The following is a 25846-nucleotide window of genomic DNA, read 5'->3' on the forward strand; positions in this document are numbered from 1 at the left end:
GTTATCGAAAAAACTTCATGTGCTGTATGAGAAAATCAGGATGCAAATTCTCCAGCCAGATTAGACTCATTCTTCTACAGACTAGGAAAAGGATAATCAGACAAAAGAGAAAAGGGAGAGACTGCAGACTTCACTGATGCCTATATGCTATTGCTCGTCACATTCCAAAATAGATGGAGAAAAAGTAGGGAAATGTGAGCAGTGCTGCATGAGTTCTTTCTGAGCAAAACTGGAAATATTACTTTTTTCAGTACAATTTAGAAGAGGTTTTATTATCCAAATAATGTATATTATAAGTAAATATAATATACAAATACAAATGGCTGCTCTTGTCGTATACCTTTATGCTTTGCTTCTGGCAAAGAGTGAATAGAAGAAAATAAAGCTGGAATATAGACAACTTATGAAGTTTTTTGTGGGTTTTTTTGGTTAGTTTTTTTTGTTGGTTTTTTTTTTTTTTGGTTTTTTTTTTTTTGTGTGTGTCAGAAAGTGACAGGACAAGGGAAAAAAATCCATGCTTTTGTTCCCTTTTTTGAATTTCATGCTCTGGAAAGATGTCAGTACATCTACACAAGTATGCATGTGCATGTATGTATGTCGGATTTACTAGAATGGCAAGGAAGAAAATGAGGCGATCTCAAAAGAAGGCAAGAATCTGGGACTTTGAATTCCCTGACTTCAATAGCGTTTCAAGGACTTGCAGTGTGACAGATACTGGCATATTGTGTCTTGCTGTGAATGAGGGGTCGACTGAAGCTTTAGAGCGTCTCTGTTCCCCAACAGGAACACGCACAGCTCGTGAGGCACATCTGAAAGCTCGGGATGTGATGAGGCATTCTTGACCCCTCCCTTTGCAGCGTGCAGTGCTCACCCCAATGAATGCCTGGCCTTTTACTGACCTTTAATTTCATAACAGGCTCATGTTGACAAAACACTTCAAAATGAGATCAACACGGATAGGTAGCTTGTGCTGTGACACAGAAAAGAGTTTTCAAAAGCAGGGGAGCAGAGGAGATAGGCAATAGTGGCACACATAATGGGAGATACATGTTCAGCTGTTTGCATGTGGGGCTATCATCTCCAAATACTGCATTATACTATTAAAGCATCTTTTTCCTTTTTTTTTTCTCCAAAAGCCTATAAAACTCTGGGGTTTTTTTCTTTTGTTTTTCTTTTTGCTGGTGCTTTTTGTTAGTTTTGTTTTTCGAATTTCATTTTAACTAGTCCTATAGTCCACTGAGTTCAATTAGGCAGCCACCTCTAAGTCAAAAGACAAAGGCAGATGGAAGGTGGAAAGAGTTTGAGAGGAGAATGAAAGAATATCAAATTTGAGCTTCAGACCTCATAAACATCCATTTTAGCAAAGTTACCTTGTCTCACTGCTCTTTAAATCTCAGGGCAAATACTTAGAGTGATAATTTAGCCACAGAATGTTTGTATTAAAGAGGGGCCTCCTGCTCTCAAGTTTCTATAGTTTACAACAAAGAGTTTATTAAACACAACTCTTTCTGTCTGACATTCAAATCCATCTCTGCAACACACTCTCCTCTGGATTTGCGCCACCGAATGAAATGCTTTGGAAAAACAAAATAAACCAAAACCCTGCTGTGGAAACAGGACAAATCTAGTTTCACATCCCCTGCAGAGAGAGAAACAAGACGGAAGTAAAAAGCACCAAATGGAGCTCATAAAGCTTCACTCTGATCTCAGCCTCCACATTCTGGCAGAGAGCACTACCTAAGAGATGTGCTCTGCTTCAAGTGAGAACAGCCTCTGATTGCACCGTGAGCACAAAAATATATTGTCTGTGAACAATTACCCTGAACAAACTCTGAATAAGGGAAATCTGACTACAGAATAAGGGGAAATGTGGTGGGAGGCAGGCTAATTGTCCCCCTCCCTTGCCAAGACCTTATCTTGCACGCCAGCCATCTGTAGTAGCTGCGCCTGCAACTACAGTTCTGTGGGTTACACTGAACCTCCTTTCCACAAACTGCACCACAATGAGGTGCAATCATCTTGCCCACCAGACACCATCCACCACAAAAGGGAAGTGATTTGAGTGCTGTATCAAAACCAGTTCGTGCTGTATGTTCATTTTATCACTGGTAGTTGCTCTTATTCCTTCTAATATTCCATGCAGCAATGAACAAGTGGAAGGAAACTCATCCTAACCCACAGGTTCTATGGACAGTCAGTGAGGCTGGTGTTAAAATTCACTACTTCTTTCTCTGTCAGCATAACTACAAATAAAACCAATATATTTATTTGGAAATCATTGGCTAAAATAAGCGCATGTTCTGAAAACTGTGAGACCAACATGACAGAAGGAGAAGAATGCACACCTGGGTACAGGCTTTCTCCATTCCTGGATCCTGGACATCTCCTCTTTAATTATATATTGAGGACAATCAGCAACTTAGAAAGTGCATGGTGGGTCAGGACTCTTTTTCAGGTTTTTGGTTTGTTTTCTGCTTTTATACAGAATCCATGTGCACTTGGTACCTATACAGGCAGGCAGTTAAAAAAAAAGCACACTAGACACAGGGAGGCCACGTGGTGATCAACCAAGTTCTCACCTTGCTTGTAAAACTGCTCTGAAATTCAGGTAGGAAACAGCTTTTTCTTCACAAGAGCACAGCAGAATGCTCTGCCCAAATATGGGAGTTTCTGTAACACAAAGCATTGCTGACAGCTTTCTTGTGAACCCCCTAGGATCACATTCACTGCTGGGACTTTGAGTTGGCTTTATTAGTATACTGGGCACTCTGCACATATTCATCACTGGGCTTTTACAGCAAGAACATCACCCATGTCATATGACAGTCTCTGTTTTAGACTTTAGTCCATTATTCCTTCAGAAAGCAATGTTCTGCTGCTATTTCTCCTTTTTTTTTTGTTGCTAATTAATTCATTTGAGACTATTCCTTAAATTTTCTTTGTAATTCATTTTTTTGTGGGGGTCTATTAGTGACTTCTAAATCTGCATAAAACTGTCACTGATTTAAAGTTTTTGTTACCATACATGTATGAACCTCTTTGCACTATATGTGCACATGCATGTATGTACATGTGCACGTGTATGCATGGATTAAAAAAAACCAAACCAAAAAACCTTTCCAACAGCATCTTCCTCCCTCCTTCCTTCTCCATTCTGAGCAGGTTCCCGCTATCAACTGCTGGAGTGTGCTCACTCTACACCTAGAGCTATAATTATTTTGCTTTAATTTTACAAAACCTTTTGTTCCATTCCCACGAGCCCACCTGATCCTTATATTACACTTGCTCTATTAAAACACTCATGCAGAACAAAGCACAGTTGTACTGATTCATAAGTAACTCACCCCCCACCCCCTCTTTTTTCTTTCTACTAGGCTCATGCATCTTACCAAAGATTCATGACACTGTCCCTGATACCACTCCATGGTCCCATGTTTGCCTTTTTCTCCTTTCTGTAAAACCATTATTTTTATGTGCTTAGGGTCCAATTACACCATTGTGTGCTGCTGTTTTGAATTGCTGTTGTTCTCAGGCATTTTATGTTACGCTCTTTGGCACAACCAATATAGAGCAGAGGGTTTTACGGAATTTATTTGTTGTAATCAGACTCTAGAATTCATTTTTATTATTATTCATATTCATAGAGTACAAGCAGCAGGGCTAGCCCTACATTTTCTCAAGGCAAGCCAAAGGCCATTTCTGGCCAGCCTCTGACACCAGCCTCCCCTGTTTGCAGAAAAAGGGCCCAGCAGCAGCTCAGATCAAGCTGATCACTTTTATTTGGGCATGGCCTGCATGAACCACTAGGCTTTACAAAGACACCAACAACACTTGTAATAGGATCTTTACAGAGGCACTGGTCATTTCAGATTTAAAAAAAACCAAACCAACCTCTCATAAATTCTTCCTGAAAAATGGAAGGAGAGTCTGTCAGTGAAGATGGGAATAATTAAAGGGCTGTTTCATCTTCTTGTCCGGTACAACTTCCTTGAGCTGAGACAGCCTTCATTTTCTGGCTTATAAAGGACTAAGCAGCAGATAAATAATCATCAGCCTGAACAGTGCATGTGAAGGCAGTGCTAGGAAAAAGCAAATAAAACCAGAAGGTAGACGCCTTCTAAAGATGGAGAGCAGGACATTTTGTGTGCTCTACTGAACACCAGAGAAGGTTGGTGAGCACAGGCCAGGCAAAGGGGTGAGAGAAGACAACAAGAGGAAGGAAAATGGGGTGTGTGTATGTTTTTCTGGGTGACGTGTAACAATGGTGAATACCAATGCTTTGCAGCAATTAAAGAGAATAACAGGAAAAAAGGGGAATGTGGCAAGGCAGAGAACAAACACATCTGTACAGGGTACAACTGAAAGTTGCAATTTACCAAAGAATAACCATTCTGCACATTTTATGTAGCATGTCAAATCTATCAGATTTTTCCCTTATTAAATCATCATTCTACAGCAACAATCATTCTCTCAATCAATCCCCCGTGTTAACAACTCTTAGTAATGACTAACTTGGCAGGAACTGATGTTTACATATATTTTAAAGTCCTGAGCACTGTTTTGTATTTTTTGGATGCTAAATTTCCTTTACATTTTGTCTCTTATTTTTTAACCTGTTTTTAAAGGATGGATGCATTCAATTGGAAAATAAAATTTTGTGACACACACTCCGATTATGTTAGTTCAGGAAATTGGCAGTGGGATAAGAACAAAACCATTCACCTCCTGATTGCTGATTCAAATCTAGCCCAAGTGAGATAGTCACAGAAGCTAGAAGCCTCCCATGGTGGCTTTGTGATTTGAGATTATTTTTCATGAATCTCAATCCACTTTAGGCCAAGAACCAGAATCACAAATCCACTGCCTGAATGAGCATTAAGCGGCACCACTGCACACAGTAACAAGGGAGATGCCAAAAACCAAACTGGTTCTGGGGACAAACTTCCAACCTTATCCTAGGAAACAATCATTAAAAAGCAGGGTATTTTGTTCCACACAAATATGGAGCAAAGGAAACGTATCTATCTACCTACCAGAAAATACCCCCTTATAGTCACATCAGCTGGTTGTTGCAACATTTGCTTGAGGTGTCTTATGTTGTGGCCCTGCATCGCTTGAGAGCTGAGAGACAGGGAGGCCAGGAGGAGAGAATACAGCAGAGGTTTTCCATCATGAGCCCTGAGGAAGAAGCAGCAAGCTCATGCAGTCCTTAAACCTTAAAATCAAAAGACCCTCAGAGCTACTGAAGGCTTTGGTCACTATTTGCTACATTTTCCCTGCCTAGATAAAAGACACAAACTAGGCATTTAATTTTGCAAAAGACCAAACCTAAGGAGGGTTGTGTTGCACTTTTTATTTTATTTGGGACACGACTGATTAACGAATTCGCAAAGCCATTTCACTAAACAAACATCCTATAGCACACAACAAAATAGTGATGCTCAGGCACATTTCCCATGGCTCCTTCTTTTAGGGAGCATGAATCATTAAAATCACTTGGGAATTAGCTATTCCAGCTTCCTCCCTCAGATACAATTGCTCACCTGAGAGAGGTAAAGATCTCAGGACTCATGAGTAGATTCAAGTTTTCCCACTGTCTGTGCTGAAATGGAGCCAATGCAGATTCCACCTTCAGATCTGCACTCAGGTGCCTCTCTGTTATGTTTCATTTCACATTTGTGATCTTTATTCCTTAGAAACGGCAAAAATGCACAGCTGACACACCATGTTTGCATGCAACTTGGAATTTTTCTTCAGGGGCTGTAGCTTGGACATGCACTTGACTATCCAAAAGGAAGTGAGATGAGAAAAAGAGCTGCCTTTTAAATGGCCAAATATTGCTAATTTTACATGGGGAATTTTGGGAGCAAGTAGTTATTCTCAAATTTTCAGAGACATTACTGAAAGTATTCATGTACAGACAAAGAAAAAGTTGGTGGGAAGGTCCCCCATTTTCTCCTTCCCTTGTTCTTTATTAATTTTTTTCCATTTCTCTTTTTGGCAAGAAGAAAAAGGAGGACACTGACAAATGGGGGGAAAGAAAAGAAAAAAGTATTGATTTGATGATCCTTGCCTGAAATAAAATTTTTGAGAAGTATCCTTACAGCTTGTAAAGTATAGCTGTAAATACAAGCACATGTAAATGCTTCTATGACATAAATTTCCAGTAAAATGTATAAAAATTTTAAGTATACCTAAGCAGACAGATTAAGTACAGTTAAAAATTCAGCTGCTGAACTGGAAGAAGCAGACAAACAATAGTAAAACTATTAATAATTTGGGAAAAAATCACATCTTTTATATGATTTTACTTAGGATGTGACACAGAGAATGTTGATTTAATTTAGGAGTCATAAGGTTAATAATGCTGATTCACTGGCAGAGAATTCAAATACAAATTGCATCTTCCTAAAGCTTTTAAACTGTTTTGAGTATTTTTTGGGGAGGCTCTGGAAGGAGCCAACTTGTCAAGGGAACCTGTATCTGAGTGAAAACCAGTGTGCAGTACATGACTCAAAATCACAAATTACAAGCATTAGATGCATTAGTCCAGCAGAGCAAGGAACCACTATTTCAGGGAACAGGTATGGCTTCACTGAAAATAAAAAGAAATAATTTTCAGAATATGCGGTACACAACTTCAGCTCTCATTTAACATGAGCTTTATGAGTTTTTATGGACACTGACTACACTTCAGGAGAGCACTTGTGGACTTGCTCAGTGTTTTCAGGAGAGCTGAAAGCTCCAGGAATCAGAGAGAACTCAGATCTAAGTCAACTTCAACGTGCCTTGCCTATTGTGAGGAAAAAGCACTGTGATGACGTGCTGTGCACCAGTGTGCTTTTCAAACTGATTTTATGTGATTGATCATTTCAATCGTGAATCTGGACTCTTGGAATTCTTGGTCTCTGTGGAAGGTCAGATGCTTACTCAGAGCTGGTTTATCTTGATAGATGACATGCTGGGCTTCAAGCAGTGGCATTTAACCAATGCCTTCAGTGACAGCACGTAGGCTGGAACCAGACCATCACTTGGTACCAAGTGACCTGCAAGCTGAGAGCCTTTACCAAGAGTCAGGGGACACAGGCGTGTACTGTGACATCCCCATGACAATGTGTTCACCAGTATGGAGAATAACACAACAGTAAATAAAACCTGTTATTTTCTGCAGGAAAAAGTCTCAGGTGAAGAAAGACTACCTCAAGTGAAGATGCCATCACTTATACATGCTAGATTTGGCCTTGACTATGTATGTGAACCTACAGCAAGATTTGAATTTTACTATTAGCTTCACATGCTCCAATTAGTTTCTCAAGCTGCACAGAAAGCAGAGGAAGCTCAACAGTACGACAACAGTGAGCTTTTGAAAAAACATTATAGGGAATAATTGTGCTCTGGAGAATTTATTTATTTACTAATGCAAACAGTACACACTGAGATAACATCTGGCAGTGTTTATTACAACGAAACCCAATCAATACTTCTGTCTACTACAATATCTGTCCACAAAATAGTCATTCCTCCTGGCATCCACAATAAATACTCAGCTATATATTACAGTAGCCTTTGTCAGCAAAAACAGAGGTTGGCACCCTAATTCTTCTATTAGAAAGAATTAGATGCACCTAGACACAAGAATGATGGTAGAAAATTGGAGAGAGAGATGCAGTTTGTAGCATCATAAAGAACATTAGAAACTAATATAAAATCACAGAAATGAAATTTCAAACCAATGAAATGTTTTGGGTTGGAAGTGACCTTCAGGATTATATTGTTCTATCTTGTTCCCCCTGCCCCAGGCAGCGATGCCTTCCACTAAAGCAGGCTGCTCAAAGCCCTGTCCAGCCTGGCCTTAAAAATTTCCAAGGATGGGACACCCACAACTTCTCTGAACAGCATCCCCAAAGAATTTCAAAAAGCAGCAGATCTTTTCTCTTGTGTCTCTGAGGAGGGTCCTGGTCCATGGAAAGGTAAACCTGGGCCAGCAGTGCCCTGCAGCCAGGAGGGCCAGCCCTATCCTGGGGGCATCAGGTCCAGCATCACAGCCAGGCAGGGGAGGGGATTGTCCTGCTCTGCTCTGAGCTGGGGCGGCCTCACCTGGAATACTGGGTGTAGCTCTGGTCACAACATAAGGAGTGTATGAAGCTGTTAGAGAGTGTCCAAAGTAGGGTAATGAGGATGGAGGAGGGGGAAGCTGTATGAGGGGCAGCTGAGGTCATTTGGGCTGCTCAGCCTGGAGAAGAGCAGACTGAGGACAGAGCTCCCTGCAGTTACAGCTTCCTTGTGAGGATGAGAGGAGGGGCAGGCACTGATCTCTTCTCTGTGCTGAACAGTGACAGGACCCAAGGTGATGGCCTGAAGCTGTGTCTGGAGAGGTTTAGGTTGGATATCAGGAACAGGTTCTTCCCCCAGAGGGTGGCCGGGCCCTGGAACAGGCTCCCCAAGGAAGTGGTCACAGCACCAAGCCTGGCAGAGTTCAGGAAGTGTCTGGACAATGCTCTCAGGCACATGGTGTGACTCTTGGGGTGTCCTGGGCAGGATGAGGAATTGAACCTAATCATCCTTGTGGGTCCCTTCCAACTCAGGACAGTCTATAATTCTATGATTACTTTTGCTAGTGAGCTACTAGGCCTTTTGAGGCATTTTAAAGCTATAAGTAAAGGGAGAAAATTTGACTTTTCATTTCCTTTTGAAGTCAGGATTCAAAAGACGTGATACTGAACCTTTCCACATAATTAAAAAGCCTAAAATAAATTTGTTTTGAAAGTCCTGTGTATTAGAATTTCCAAGTAAGCCCTTTCATTTTTTGCTACTTCTGTATTTGCATTATTGCACATAGCTGTAGAAAAATTAGCAGTGTTTCGTGCAATGAAAAAAGTCACTAAGCATTAGCTTAGTTCTTACTGAACCTTCACCTTTCTGAAATCTAGGTGCCTCTTGCAGTCTAACAAACAGATTGACGTGCAATAAGATATGCATTACTACTTACTTGTCACAGAATTAAGCAAAAAATAACAAAACCACACACAAAAAAATCAATACTATTATTTCCTCCTTACATTTTTAATTGCTATAATTTTGCTTTTGTTGAAACAGTCATTTCCAAAGAAAAATTATATGTCTGATTAATGTGACTAGACATAAAATAAATGTACATTTGCCCCTGTTTAATTTCACATTTTGTTGGCTCATTGTACAAGGCATTTTTATTTGTACAGGACCTAGAGGTGAAATAAGAGCTTCTATGCTACACTAAGTCCTGAGGCATGGGCTATGTTCAGAAGTTATTGTGGTGATATGTTACCTTTTTTCCCATAAAAACTTCACTTTGACAAGATAATTGGGATTGTAGTTATGAACTGGAGAGCTGGGAGAAGAGGGGATACAATTTCTTTTCATATCTCCTGGTCTAGATCTACTGGGCAGAGGAGAGCACATTTTAATCTGGACTGATACACTGAACAGCCACTATATGCCATTATATGTGATACCTGTTTCTATAATTTGTGTTTGGTAAGATTTGCACTAGGATTTCTTCTTAAGCTTCTTCCTATTTCTTGCCCTCCACACCAATAATGTCTTACTCGAACTAAAAAGTCCTAATGACATGGCCATTAAAAATGAACTGGGGAGGCATCAAAACAATAATACTATATTGGCAAAATGGTAAAAGAAAACAAAGCCTGACCTTCCAAGCACTGAAACTGGTGAAAATCCCACTAAATCTCCACTAAATGGAGTCCCTATTTACAGGGCACCAGTACCACCCCCACTGTTGTCCATTTAGCACATGAATTTGTACTACATTTGAAAATACACAGAATATTCGACCTAGCTTTAAGTGAGAAGACTGAGATTTCAAAAGTGCAGAGCAGGCTCCACCATCTCTTTCTATTTTTAAAGAAACACAGGACAAATGCAGACTGGGTTCTGAAGGCTCTCAACACTGAGAAAGATCAGCACAGGAGCTTCCACTTGCATATCAGTGATGCAGAGGAATAAAAAGGCCAAACTGGGACAGAGACTGAGACTTTTACATCTGGATTCAGGGCAAGCAAGAGCCCAGCCCCAGTTCAATGAAGGACCAGTTTGTCTGAAGTGTATGTGAAATTTGGCGGTTCCTCATCAACTCCACAAAATGAAGAACTGTTTCCTAAGTTACTATTAAAGTTGGGCTAGATAAAATGGGGGAAAGGGAATAATTTTTAACTAATATAGTCTTGTAACCTTTCACAAAGGAACTCCAAACCACCTGAAAACAGGAATAAATCCAAAATAAACCTTCATTTAACCACGACTGGGCACAAACATGCATGTGACAAATTTTATGTCACTTTGGTATTAAAACAGGATAAATCTAGTTGTTTCAAGAAAAAAAAAAAAAAAAGGCTCTCTAAAGAAAGCAGGATGTATTTATTTTCCCACCTTTTTTACCAAAAGATAAAACCTTCTCCTCTCCATCAGTTAAGGAAAGTCCTACATTTCCAGCAGGACATCAGCCAGAGTAGTTGGTGTCTGCCCCTCACCTGGGGCAGGACTTTTGGAGAGGGGAGAAAAGATGAATACATAAATGCACCAAAACCCAACTCATGTAAAGGCCCAGCTCAAGCATATGTTGGCAATGATTCCTGTCTCCACTGAAAGGAGTGCGGAAGAATCCTAGGGACTTCTTTTGCGCCAGGATTTCCCTCTTTATCTGTGAAAGAAATTATCAGAAAATGGCAGCACTTCATTCAGAAATGGTGTGCAGAGATCTGGAGGGATCACAGGTGATGATTATGTCTGCAGATCCACTCTGGGTACTACAAATAACACTGGATTTGTCACATTGTTTACCTGCAGCCCTGAATTCCTCCCAGTTCCACAGCCCTGAGTCGCCAGCTCTAGGAAGCAGCAGAAGGGAATTACAAAGTCCTATCCCATTCAGACAGTGGGACCAAGTACTGGCAGCAGTAGAAGTGAGACTCAAATTTTTCACAACATGGATATTCAGGCTTCCTACCATGTCAGCAAAGAAAAAGGAAGAAAAGCCTACTACTCCTTCCAAACTTCCACCAGTGCACTCATGGTTAATCACAAAACAGCTTTGAGAATTAGTTCAGCATTAAATAAAGAAATTCTATTTTTTTCTACAGTATATTTATTTTACAAGAAATAGAAGCATAAGGAACTTAAAGAATATCTACTATATGGTATGGATACATTCTAAACATTATGACAGAGATAGTGTGAGGGATTTTTAGAAATGAAATGCTTTTAAATGTAATTAAATCATAATGAAGACAATCACATAGAAAACTCTGCCACTGACAGTTTGACAATGCAGGGACATCGGAATTGTTTTCCACCATTCTAAGGCACAGGAAAATTCTGGCTATCTCATGTTGATGAGAGGCAAATTCTATAACGGGACAGAAAACGCATTCAGAAAAAAGTAGAATGTACCTAGCAATTTGGAATTCTCTAGGATATGAATGGATTGCAGTAAGGAAAAATATCTTGCCGGTAAGAAATCCTGTCAATGGAAGAATCACCAAGTCTTTAGTCTCTAGAGCTTCCCTCTGGCTGCCTCTAGGCTGAACACCGTCCAACAAGATGCTTCCCTTTGCCCTTAATACATCCCAATTACTGGACAAAGCCCCTGACTCTGGGGTTTGAATTCCACTTGGAGTCCTGCACCTAAATGTTATTGCATCCAGCTTTGGACCTGGTAGCACAGTGTCCTCTCACCACCTATTTCCAAATCTTTGCAATAGTCTGAGACTTACATATGAGAAGAGAATGATGTTTTGAGCATCACAGAAGTCCAGGGACTATCTGAATGCAAAGCTTTGGTTCAGTACTAGTCCAAAAACATATCTATTTCTTTTTGTTATAGATTATAATAATAACTATTAGTTGGCATTACCTTTCTGCACAAAGAATTTTCCTGAACTCTTGCCAAAGGACAGTTCCCTGGGCAAGGCATGAGGTGACCATGACTGGTATTCTGAAGAAAATAAGCCTTTGCTATACATCTAGAGCTGTATTAATGTCTGAATGCTCATTCTGGAGCCATGACTATCAGCACATAGGCACAAAAACACCACAGCATAACAAAGACTGCTAAAGTGAGCAAGCATTTGCCATGGTAAAAGTGTTCCTGAATGGCAAGCATGATCAGAGGAAGGGCAGATATAGCTCTAAAAGAGCAGTATTTTCTAAGCCACACACACAAAGAAGCTGAGAAGTAGTAATACACCAATTTCTGACACAGGAAGAAAGTGCAAATGGGATCATTTCTGGAGTGATGTCACATGGCCAAGAGGCACCAAGACAAATTAAACAGCACTGAAGCCCTGGCAAAAGTAAAAAGAATAATCCTTTCCTTCCTGCAGGATTGAAACAGTTATGAGGAATCAAAACTTTTACATTCAGCTGCTATCCATGAGCATCACTACCTATAGCAAACTTGCCTATTGACTCAGGGATTTTTCACTTCTAGTCATGCTACACTTCCAGTCGAGTTGATAGACTAATTTAATTCTGTACCTTCCTGGTCACCTGGTTCCTGGGTCCTTCAGCATCCTCTCTTTGCATTCCTCAGGCTTTTGTCATGTCCTGACCGCTGGAATTTCCCTCAGGTTGCTAGCAACATGCAGGCTAAAGCTGTCAGCAAGGCACTAAATTCACCCCAAAGGATGATAATTTTAGAGCTGTTGGCTTCAGGAATCCAGTATCAATTGTTCTGGGGAAGTGACAGCCACTCAGAAATAAGAAGGTTAGTTGTGTATTAAAACAGGGCAACAGGCATGACAAAAACATTATCATCTTCACTCGAAACCCTAATGAACGGAAAAAGGAACTGGGAAGAAATGAGAATTCATCTGTCTCTGACTCCAATTTTTCCACTGATGGTCTGATCTTACAAACTCTATACATAGGAACTGTGCCACTATACCCAACCTAAATGAACTGGGGCTGCTGATCATAATCCAATCTGGTTTGTATTCAGAGAGGACATGCAGTGATCTGGTGCACAACTGCTATCATTGCTGTTGAAAAATATAACACCTTATTTCTTGAAAAGGTTCTGCTGGTAAGAGTCACGTGATTCTTGATTACTTGCTGCAAATTTTGGAAGAAATGAGATAACACTCTTCCATTCTACAAAAGATTGTTTTGTTCAAAATTTCAATAAGAACACTGCATGAACTAGAATGAAATTTCTAAGGAAATATGATGAAAAAATATCTGCCAAAGAAAGCAACAGGTTCAAAAAATTGTTAATGCAGGTTTTGACTCAGAGATGCCTTCAGTTATTGCTGACACCAAAACATTTTGCACAGTCAAATACTTCTTTTTGGTTATTGTTTAAAAATAAACAAATAAAACAAATATTCTGATCTCTTTCATGCCAGTGGAAACTGTTAAAAACAACAGACCAAATTTGGCACAACAGATTAAAATCTCTTTCTAATCTATTATCTAGATACTTCAGGGGCAATGGCAGGAAAGAGTGCAGTACAAATGAGATCCTCTTTAGCCTAGTGAAGAAAACAGACCAGAAAATTTGGGTAACTTACATTCATCAGACTGCCCTACATCAGACTCTGAAATTTGAAATGATTCAGCGAGAGTGTCCTCAGGGACACTGATGTAAATATGGAGTAACCACAATGCCTTTCTCTGGAGGCCTTCCCATTATACACTGGTTTAGCTAAACAATTTCATTTCAGATAGAACAAAATAGGAGTCCTTCGGTAAAGGCCAGGTCTGTGTTGCTTTTTCCTTTCATGGTTTATCAAATGACATCTCTGGTCTGATATAACCTTCCTTGCTCAATAATATTTAATCTTTATTTTACCTTGAAGTAGAGTAGCAAATGCTTTGATAAATGGAGTGAAAGATTTTCCACTTTCACCATAACATCTTCAGGTGCTGAAATGCTGAAGTGTTTTACTGCAACTTGCTACAGCAGTGCTACTCAGGGAATCAATGCTTATATTCCCATGCCTTTTTAACATGAGTGAATCACAGCCCATACTCCTTTATATACTAAAAACAACCACACACCAGAGAGCCATTTTCCTATCCTCATCTATTGTGGCCACTATTCTGCAAAAACAAGAGCTTCCATCTATGAAAAATGCCATGATTCTACCCATTTGTACACTACAGCTGATGCTCTTAACCTCCAGACCTACAACACACTAACAAAGCCCCACACAACCCCTCCACCTCCCAAAAACCCTTTAAACATTTGTACGAAAACAAAAAAATAACCCATGAGAGATTTAATAAAAAATAATTCCCAACTCCTTTTTTGTGCTAAGTTGTGAATGAAACTGATTAAACCCAACCTGAGAACTATGAAAATTTTCTTAGTTCTTGGCCAACTGCTTTTTGAGATTTGCAGTTTCATTAAGTGAAAACATCTTTCTAGGATGTTTGCATGAAAATTCAGAAAACAGAGGCAATCATAAGAAAAGAGAGACAATTACAAAGCTCCTAATCTCCTGAGACATTTACCTTTTTGTAGCAGGCTTTACTCCAGTCTCATTACATATTTGCTCTGATCATCAATCCTATTTGCAACTTTCAACTGCCTCCATGGTCTTTATCAGAGGAGCTTGTATCAGGCAATACCTGGAGTGTCTCCATTAATCCAAATTTTGAAAACCAGTAACTGAAACAAATCAGTATTTGTGCACTGACTGGAAAGAAACCCCTGCAGACTCACCACGACTGAAAATATCTTTCTGTGGCTATGTGACTCCCTCCTCTATCCTTCTCTAAAAAGAGAAGGGTCAAAGCAAAATGCTGGCAGCCCAGTTAAATCTTTGAAGACAGTGTGCTTTCCAGTTATGAGAGGATGGAAAAATGAGAACCCTGGAGATCTTTTAGGAACATTAGGCTTTATTAATCAGGAATGTACTTGCCACATACCAACATTCCCAAACAGTACACTGAATCAGATAAATGCCAGGGAGTAACAGAACCCATCTAGTTTGGTCTTCTGTCTTATGGGAAGTTCCACTATGCTCTGGGAGCTGGTCTTCCAAGCCATTCCTTTAAAAAGAAACCTCCCCTGCTTCCATAATACCTATAGGTTGTGTGTTCCAGCACTTTACAACCCCTACAGTCAGAACATGTCTCCTAATATCTAACTTGGTAATTTTCACTGCTCATTGAACTGATTTCTTTAGGTCTTTCTCCCAGTGGACATGAAGAACAATTAATCACTGTGCTCTTGATTATAAATTTTCACTCAATAGATTTTTTAATTTTATTTTTTTTAGTTTATTCTCCTTAAGGTACAACAAAAGCAACGCTTTCAGAAGCATGTAATGCCAGGTAAGGCTCCGACATATTCTCTAGCCCCTGGGCCAGATAACAATCAACCAGTTTCTGCTTTCTTCACAATTTTAACTCTAGGACAATTTCTGCCTTGACAAACATTTTTGACCTCTCCACATTTCCACTGGGGTTTCACAGGTAGAAATCAGGGCAGAATTTATCTCCACGGGTTTCTGGATTCATGCCTTGGTAAAGGAAGGGGAAAAGGCAAAATTAATTCTCTTTGTTAGTGCTAATGCTATTCCTCAGGGATAGTTGGTCCCAAGACATTCATCTTTGTTCAAAGCAAGCACACTTCCATACTCATTTCACTTGCAGCTCAGCTTCTACAAGCCAATATCTGCATAAAAAAAAAAAAGGCTTAAACTCATGAGAGTCTGCATTCTGTCAGAGGAACAGGAACTGGGAATGGACTCAAAGCCCATCTTCGCCCACCTGAAGTTCTAGCTAAAACCTCAAGTTATAGGAGGAAAGGTCAGGTCCCAGATCCATCAAGAATCATGAGGATTCTTGCCCTGAAAAGAACATGGTAGTGCATGTAGTGCTTGTTTGTTGCTTCAAAACTCTTCCTTCATCTAAAAGCAGAGCTGTGATGGACGAAGGCCTTCCCAGCCCTGACATCCTGACGCTACACATGCAGCCTGCACTCTGGGATGCCAGCTCACTGTGTCACATTGGCTTGGGTTCTGCCTCTTCCTTTCCTTATGCCTGCAAGCTCAATTGAACTTATGAAAATTCAAACTGTCTTCTGTCTGTTTCATACATCATCAGCAAACAATCACTAGACAAAATGAATTTGCTCTCTGTAATTTGGAGGTTACACAAATGCCTCGGCTGTATAATGCAAAGAAAAAAAAAGAAAAAAAGTTTGGTATGCAAGGTTAACTCAGCATGGAGGAAAGTAGCAAAGAAACAGAGGGAGAACACGAACAATAAAATACTCAAAAGTGAGGAGAGTGACATGAGAAATACTTCTGTAAATTGGAGTTGGCCTTGCTACTTTTGAGTGATGGGATTAAACAAAGGCTCAAGCGAGTTGTGAAAGATCACCCCCAAGAGTGGCTGTATCACCATTCCTCATGATTTGGACACACAACATACTTATTTATAATAACAATGGTTACTATTTATCCCCTAAGAGCTCTGCAAACGCAAATTCACAAATTCAGTAGTGTTCACAGAGCTGTATCAATTTGAACCAGATTGAAAGAGTGATCTGCTGAACAAGGCACAGTGAGGTTAAATGACTTGTCCAATGCCACTCATTATCCATAATGAGTATCAGTATCCACTCAGTACCCATAAAGATTAGAACACCAGATCTTTAGGTCACTGATCAGATCAGGCTGTGTAAAGCTGAACCCTTGACAAACCAACCTCTTTTTTAACAAAAATAACATGGCATATACTCCTTACTGCCCTCAGCCCAGGGCAAGGTAACTAAAACTATTGCTTTGAAAGCACATATTTTTCTTCCATACACAATATGTGTGCTGTCATTGTCTCATTCCAAAATCATGCAGACACTGAGTGTGAGTAAAGGTACCTCCTTGTGCTTGACTTAATCCTATTTGGGGTTAGTTGCAAACAGCAAAGTACTAAACCACATCCTTAAAGTTAAGTATTTGAGAAGTCCCATTGACCTCAAAAGATCTGCTTGCCTATCAACCCAGATGACTTTAGTTAAGAGAACCCAACATACCAAGAACCCAGCCCACAGACCTTTTGCATTGGCAGAATATCTGTCCCACATTTAGCAAGAGGAGTTTTTCGTGCAGCTGTCTGACAGATGTTCAGGTGATGTGTATGTTAATGCTTCTTCTAATGCCATCTACCAAGTATTTTTTATTAGACCAAATTTGGCTCATCTTATAATAATCATTCACTTTAGGGACATTCCTACAATTAAAGCAAGATTTCCACCCTTTAATTAAAGAAATAAATTACAAAACTACCAGGATATGGCTTGCCTTTTCTCTTTGCTGTTTTTGGGTTAATACAGGAAAGCCCAAACAGCAAGTTCACCTTTTTAAGGATCTTACAATTAGAAACACCTGATTAGAGCAAACATAGAGGAAACAAAAGAAGTCCTCAAAGTATACCTTCCTCTATCAAAAGTGCCACTACTGTTATTGTATCAAGCAACTATTTTCATGGACAAGAGGTATAGCAAGAACACATCCTCATTTTACAGGATTTACATGCCTATGTAAAACTTTCCTCACCTTTTTCTTCTGTATTCCAGGGACAGGCTATGCCAAGGCTACAGAACTCAAAAGCAGCTACAAGTTTAAAGGTGGGGGTGTTCGTGAGTTTCTTTGTTGCCGTTGTAGTTTCTTTTGTTTGTTTGTTTGTAGTTTTTTTTTAAACTATTCTACAAGAAACTCAAGGATTAAAAATATGAGCTTTTACTTCATAGAATGGAAAGAAGACCTAGGCAGAACAGTCTTAGGAATCATGATCCCATGCTCCATTCCCAGTTTGACCACTGATTTACTTGGACCTTGAGAAAGCTGCTCAATATCTCTGTGTGAATGCACTTGACACTCCTGATAAAAAAATGAAACCAAAAATATTTCCTGAACATGAGTTTTACACTTGTGTATTTATTTTCTCTTCAAAATCTATAGTCCCATATAACTTTAAAAAGCTCATCCCAGCCAGCACCAATTGCTACTCTTATTTTGTCTTGGGCTCTCCATGCAGGACTTAGTGACCATCTGGATCCTGAGGATTCAAAGAACTTGCCTTAATTCCTCTTACACTGCTGCTGCATTTTGGAAAGAGAAATACTCCTGCTTTCCAACAAAAATTTTCCCGGTTGTTCACACTGAATTGCAAGAGAAGCATGAAATTTGGTACTCACAGATTCAGAAGAGTTCCCCCATTTTTCCCTGAACACCTCCCTTTAAATTGCTGCTGAACCCAGCAAATCCAGAACTGTTTTCAACTTGGCTCACCAGTGTAATTGCAAGGTTAACCTCTGGTGGCCAGGGAAGCTGCTCACATTCAGCAATGAAGAGCAGAAAATGTTAAATACCATTCACTGGCCACAGCCTGCAGTTAATACACAATATTTAAACAACACAATGGCATGGCCCTTGCCAGTAATGTAAAAACACAGTGGAGTAGAGCCAGAATGGCACAATCTGCCTGTCTGAGTCATGCTTGGCGCTGTGTGCTGGAGGGGAAGGCTTTAGCTGCCCACAGTGTAACTGTACCCTCCAGCTAGTTTACAATAAAACATTAAAATATATTAAAAAAGGGGGATGGGGGGTGGTGGTAAAGGCATGATAAATGCTCTCTAATAGTTAAAATATTTTAAAACTGAAGTATAAAACTACCACTTTGGAAGAAGGCTCTGGATTTCATTACAGACTGCATTTTGATCTTAAACAAGAAAACAAACTGACTTTGCTTTGTAATATTCCACAGCTTTGTACTGTTCAACTGAAATCGATAATTTTCCTTTTTTCTACAAGCTTCTGGATTTTTTTCATATATTATTTCATTTGATTAAGAGTATCTGAATCTACTGTATTTTCCAATCCTCTTTTGCATGCCTGTTGTTCAGTCACTGAAGTTCCAAATCTTAATTATTAACCCAAATACATTCAATAAACAGATTCTAAATAAGGGTAAATCAGAGTGATGTGCAATCTGACTTGCATTTATGGAATAACTATGCTCTTAGAAAAAGACTCCTTTCTTGCTGAGATGTAGATCTTATTTTGACTGTTTTGTTGTGTCACAGCAGAGATGAATTAGGCATTTCTGCCTTCATCTGCACCCTAAAGCAGCTGAAGTCCCCTGTGATGTCATGAGAAAGTTGTTTGTTTTTTCCTCATACAAAGGAAAAGAATTTGTTACGACATCACGAGAAGAGAATAAACTGTATTTTGTGCTATAAGGAATCTTCTGCTACTTTCTGTTATCTCTGCACCAACGTGCAGAAATCCTCTCTGACAAAGCGACAGCAACTGTAAGTCAACAGAGATGCACAGTATTCCTAATACTATCCAAAACAAAGCAGAAAAGAATGATCTATTCAGTGCTCTGAAATTAAAGATCTGCAAGATGTAAGTTCCTTTTTAATTTTTAAATAAAACATCCTTTGAACTTCTAAATCCCATTCAAGGGGACTCTGACCTTTATCCAAGACCAGCTACTGTGCTAACACTTTGGATGCATATAGAGGAAAAATACGGACAAAAGGTACCGGAAAAGCTTTTACTTACAGGAATGCAGTGTGGCTTAATCTTTTTGTTTTTAAGGTGCAGTGATTTCAGCATCTACAATGTAACTTCAGGCAGTCTGAAAAGAAACAGGTTAAAATCTCTTTCAGTTATAATTGGTATTTCAGATTTAATTAAAAATTAAACTTTCATAATGTTTCACCATCCAAAGCAATGCATTATCAGTCAAGCGTAGCCTTTTTTTTTTGTTAAAAGAAGCTCTTCCCAGAGTAGTTTGCAATGAAAGAAAAAGGGAAAAAAAGCAATTGAGAGTAGCAAAATATATTTCTTCAGCAAAAGATCTCTGAATAATTTGGAAAGAAGCCTTCTGCCACTTAATTTTAACAATCAACCTTATACTAATTAAAAAAAACCCCACAATTAAAAAAGACAGAAAAACACCACCACATACCAAAGACTGTGAGGATAAAAATGTTAATTTCAGCAAAACAAGGACACTGCTAGGACCAGAACATACGCACCAAAAGGGAAAATATGGTTTTACATAATGCCAGCCAACAACATTTTTTACAAATTTGTTCTACAGCATGCAGCACTTTCAGACTGTTGCATGGAGAAGCAGAGGAAGACAAGTTCAAAAGGAGTAAAGCTGTTTTTAAAGTGTACAAGGCAAAAGGTCCCTTGCAACCCTTTGTTAAGGGATATGAAATAGCTCATCTATAAAACTGTATGGTTTCTTATCATGTAAAATAAATGTCACATTACTGTGCAAAACAGATGATCAAGAAGTGGTAGCTGCCGACACAGCATTCGAACAGATGCAAAATATATTTTTTTTTCAAAATGCAGTTGAAATAGTTGGAATGACAATAAAACTCCAGGGGTTGTACCATAAATATGAGTTTAAATGTTAGACTGGAGTTTAAAACCTGTGGTTTTAATTATATCTAATTATAAAGGCTCCAAAACCAGGAGAAACGAGAAAAACAAAAAAATATTAATAATAAATTAAAACAATTTTGCAGTAAGTTGTCAGGATTTGGCCTCGTAATAACAAACCATACAGCAATATACACAGACACATACAATGTACCAATGACTCATTAAAGGAACAAATCAAAACTTCATTAAATTTTATTTTTAAAAGGTGACAGCAGAACTTGCCTAATTTACCCCATTCAACGTCAAAGCTATTCTCCTCACCAGCAGCACACTCGCAGAGACGGTCAAATAAATCCCGGTGCAAATCTAATACTGTTTTTAAATGTACCACTGGCTGGGAGCAATTCCTAAGTGTAATTTTACATTGTTCTCCCATAAGTAAAAATACAATTCCTCAGATGTCAGTCTTATATGAGGCTTCTCAATCCATCCTCATGGATCTTTAAAATAAAATGCACCATACCAGACAATATACTGTCACACAAACATGTTCATACACACACCTATACCACAAACAAAAATAAGCTCACAAACTTATTTGTAGGTTTAGGTTTTCCACTCTGTCAAGATCAGAGGTATTGAAGAGCAGGAGGCAAAACAGAGAGCACAGAAGTGGACAGAACAGGAAGAACCAGAAACACTTCTTGAGCATTTGAATGAACAAGAGCCCTCTCATAGAGGCACCAGGATGATGCTGCCACGAGATAATCTTTATAGGCTTGGATGAAATTTTTCCTGAAGGAACCACCTGACACACATGTTCCTCTGTTCCTCTTCCTTTAGACAACCTTATATCATGCAACTTTCCTTCTTTCTCCTGATTGACACCTAATAAGGTAGAGAAACCTAATAAGGTAGTGAAGAAATCCAGGCAAAAAACTGCTAACTCCATCTGCAGCAGGCAATAGCACAACTGCCACATATGGGATAACAGTTTCAGCCTCTGAACTTCCATTTCTTTCACTCTCTTCCCCTTCCAAATTTACCCCTTTTCAACATTTTCAGGACTGTAAGGCTGGCTTGCTGGCAGGGCAGGAGAGGGGCAGCAGTATTTAAAATCCAATGCTATTTCTTCTAATGAATGCAGTGAAAAACTGACCTCAACTGGGAAAACAAAGAGCATTCACTGAGGGTAAAATGTATCCCTGTGTAGAGAGCCAGTATAGAGAAGCCCTATTCCAATGACCTAAATAGGAATAAATTGGTGCATGGACTTCACCACAGTGAATTTTGTCCAAAATTCCTTTTTTTTTTTTTTTGTAGAGAACGAACATGGGTGTCTCCTGTCAAAGCACAAAGGCACAGCACCTCCTTCCCATGCTGGGCACAACCCTGACAACTGCTCTTCAGTGTATCTTCCTAGTGGTTTTAAGATGAAGTCTCTTGTGCTTTTCCCACATTTTTCTGACTGGGCAGGGAAAGGGGGGAATGCAACATTTGGCATTACTCTGCAAGTTAGCCTGAGGACATAGTGCCTGCACATAAAGTGGGCCCTCTCCTCAAGGCAGGCATAATTAGCACACACCGTGATTCTTCTAATACAAGAAATAGAGCCTTGGAAAAAGCTCTCTGTAAGAGCTTGCCTTCCTGTGCACAGGTGAGGATGCTTAACACCTGTGGGGCAGGAGATCATGATTGTTACATGAAAGGGGTGCCCGAATCCCCTTGTGGAAAGAAAAGAGACGTGGCTCAAGAACAGTCAATGAACTTCTCCTTGAGGGAAGCCCAAGAGCTGGAATTGCAAGAATGAGGAGTATGGCAGGTCAGGAATGAGGCCCATGAGTAAAGTGTTAAAAACAAGGCAAGTGTTGCCTCTTAGTAAAGGCTTGAAAAACAAATATCAGAAGGTAAACAGGTTTCACTTTGCTCTCTCACAATTCCTTCTTGCCACAAAGCTTATGCAGAGTGTGAAAACTGTGAGATTTCCCCTCACAGTTACCAACTCTACAATGACTGGAGTTCATTAGCAATATTTCATGACCCGCATGACTGTACTTTGCCTGACTCATGGTTATGGTCTAATTCACCACTTTGATAAGGATCAGATTCCTTCAATCTAAAAATTAAAGAGAAGGGAAAAACGTGTAATTTTTAATTGGGAAACATTTCAGAAGATGTCAGCATTCTGCAAACTCATAGCAATAAAGAAGTTCCATATCTGTATAGCTCTGATTTTCCTTGAGTACCTTAACTCAGCTGGAGCAGGTCAGAGTTGTACACAGCTGATTAGTTATGAGGAGAAGGAAGACTAGAGGAAAATACATTATAACACTTTTAGAATATCTTTAGAAATTTCTAGATATAGAAATTACAACCTCAGTCAATTGATCTTTTTCAAGCTCACTTCTTGAGCTGGAAATCAACAATGAAGCCACTGCCACAAGTAACTATTTAAAGAAGGCAAAATACTGATGTCCTTCCTCAAGGAAAAAAAACTCATTGATAATATTAAGGAAGTTGTCTTCAACAACCAGGGAATGAGGGAAAGGGAGCACACTGGGAAACAAATGGACACACAAAAATGAAAAACAAGCCCTTTACCTTCAGGAGAATATTCAAAAACACTCATGGGCCAGTTAAGAGACCTCAATCCAACTTCAGAATCGAAATAATTACTTAAGATATGGCCTAGAATAATTGTGTCACAGAAATGAAAAATGAAAGTCAATTGTACGGGTACCTCATCTAGCAACAAATATACAAATTCAGGAATTGGAACCAGTATAGACACATCAGCACAATGCTCTGTTCAGGCTCACTGGTAAAACAAAAGAGCAAATCTTATTAACACAGATATAGCACTACTCTACTGCTTTTTTTAGGTGAATGCACTTTAGTTGGTATTAACTGTCTATAAACAGCTTTACTTTTGCCACCCGTTCCTTGTACTGAGTGGAGAGAATAAAAAAGAAAAAAAAAAAGTAATAGCAGTGATTGAAAAATCCTCTCAAGAAGTTTGAATTGGAGCTCTTACTACACTTTCAAAAATATGCTGGAATTTAGGTTATTTCCAGCTCTGCCTTCAAACTCATCACCATTTGTGGCTCAAACCAGAGTCACAGGGTTTGTGGGGGGGCTTTGTAATCTGGCAGAATAGAAACAGAGGACAACCTACAGCATTGTGCTGGGATCAAGGGTTCCTGCCACTGCAGGAATGGACAACAGGAGACTGAAGGTTTCTTTGTCAAAATGGTAAATCTCTATCTGTTATTGGTTCACTGCAAAGATGAATGCCCACAGAGATTTTGTCGTCCTCATGGCATTCATCCTTCGAGTTTACTTTCTCAGTGAAGATGACACCCATTACAAATTTTAATTTCCAAACCATGGCTGTTTCAGCTAGAAAAGCATTTTAATCAGGAAAAAAGGTGTATTTTTGGCTGCAATTCACACACACCCCACATCCCCCAAAAGTATTTGAACTATTTTTGTTCAGGTATGATAAAACCTGCCTTTGGGTGAAGACTGAGACTCCTTGAAATCTCAGTTTCAAAAAGTTAGAGAGAATCAACTGTATAAAAGCTGCAATGCATAATCCACTCTAATGGTCACTTGGAAACAGGTACTGGATGCAATTTCACCACAAGGGCTCTCAAACCTGTTAAACATGTTGGATCCCTCAACAGCACAGTCCATCTCCCTCATTTATTCCTCCTGCTAACAGAGTTAGCAACAAGCACTTGAGAAGCCCAGCTGTGAAAGCACATGAGAGCTGAACTTCTCAACCCACAGAAGAGTTGGTCTCTATAGCTGCACTTAGGATCTGACCTGGGCTCCCAATGTTTAGGAGTTTAATGGATAGTTCTGTTATAGTTAGGTGGGACCCAGCATCCTTCTAAATACCTCTTGAAGCTTTCCTCCTACGCAGGGGCGATGATGGTAATCAAGTTGGCTGCTGAAAACCATGATATTCCTTATTCCAACTGTTTTCTTGCACAAGCTGTCCCTAGATCCTGTTTATGTTCCCAAGGAACAGGAACAGTGACAGCATGCAGCTTTCATGAGGCCTTGCCCAAACAATTCTTTCTCTAAAGATACAGCTTTTTGTGAAGCAGCTCTGAAGCTGATATTTGCTGAGCATCTCTTGGAATACAGCTTGAAGACTTTACTTATGCCCTTTGCAAGCTATTGTAGCATATAAGCTTCTCCCACTTCTTTTCAAAGTTCATAATGCTTTGATCTTCACAGCCTCACTGCTCCTGCTGAATGGTATCATCTCCCATGGCTCATATTATCTTTAGTGCATAAAATGATAATACCTGTTAAGAAGCAGGCTCTATCACATAATCACAGCAGAACCTTCACATTTATTCTGGTTTAACAGAGAAACTTACATCAATAAATGTTTCATTGTGATGGGTATTTCAGTGCGGTGACAAACTGGGCGGATAAAGGAAATGTGGTGGATATAATTTGTTTGGATTTTAGCAAGGCCTTTGACACAGTACCACACAGGAAGCTCATAGAGGCACTAGAGAATTATGGTCTGAATACTATTACAATAAGATGGATAAAAACTGTCTGACAGATAGGAAGCAATGAGTTATTAATCAATGGTATTACAAAAGAATAGAAAGAAGAATCTACTCTGATGCTGAGCAATAGGTGCTAGGATTATTATCACTACAGAGATTCATTAAAGATGAGAAAAAGAATGTAAATATTGACAGCATCCAAAACAGATGATTCAGAAAAAAGAAATTCATCAAATGCGAAAGGTATCAAAATTGTAAGATTAAAATAATGTGCAAAAGCCAGAAAAATGTGGTATTTAATGTATCTTAAAATGTAAAAAAAGTTATCCAAAACCAATACAGAATTTTGTTTCAAATTCAGAAATAGAAGGTTTTCACTGTGTTGGCTTGAATTCATCATGTTACTATGCACTGGTATGGCTGAGTTCTGAAATTTGCTCCCTTGGAAAGCAAAATAAAATAATATATATCAGTCACTGTGGTAAGGGACAATCATCTGGCCTATTTTCTTAGACTATCCATACTAATGATTAAAATTTTAAAGTTTAGAGTAATCACATATGACATCCTTAAAGTCTTCTTTGGAAACAGGGGACTTTTTTAGTTGTACTTCCTGAATTTCCACTGCCCTGCACAGCTAAAGCCATTTTGTTGCTGATTTCTGGTACAGAAGATGACATTGAGCTATTCCCACAGAGATACTGTGTGCATTCAAATGGGTACTACCTCTCCACTTCCTTCACAGATCTGCCCCCAGAAAATTCAGCCTGACCCTTACTTGTGAAAGGGCAAGATCCTGGATGAAAAGTAACATACTTAGATGAAATGAAAAACCCCAGGGCAATGCACATAAATCTCATGGGACATATGGCAGGGAAGGTCCAAGTGATAAAA

General features: G+C 39.3%; 1 protein-coding gene across 19 annotated transcripts in view; it reads right to left on the reverse strand.

Moving 5' to 3' along the window:
- ZBTB20 (zinc finger and BTB domain containing 20) overlaps nt 1–25846 on the reverse strand; it is a 474683-nt gene that overhangs the window by 294099 nt on the left and 154738 nt on the right. For all 19 annotated transcript variants that reach the window (XM_063148336.1, XM_063148332.1, XM_063148339.1 and 16 more), the window contains one exon: nt 19578–19653. The gene's annotated coding sequence lies outside the window, so the exon portion shown is untranslated. The remainder of the gene's footprint in view (nt 1–19577; nt 19654–25846) is intronic.

This window comes from Melospiza melodia, chromosome 2 (genome assembly GCF_035770615.1).
Source record: "Melospiza melodia melodia isolate bMelMel2 chromosome 2, bMelMel2.pri, whole genome shotgun sequence".
Classification (NCBI taxonomy): domain Eukaryota; kingdom Metazoa; phylum Chordata; class Aves; order Passeriformes; family Passerellidae; genus Melospiza; species Melospiza melodia.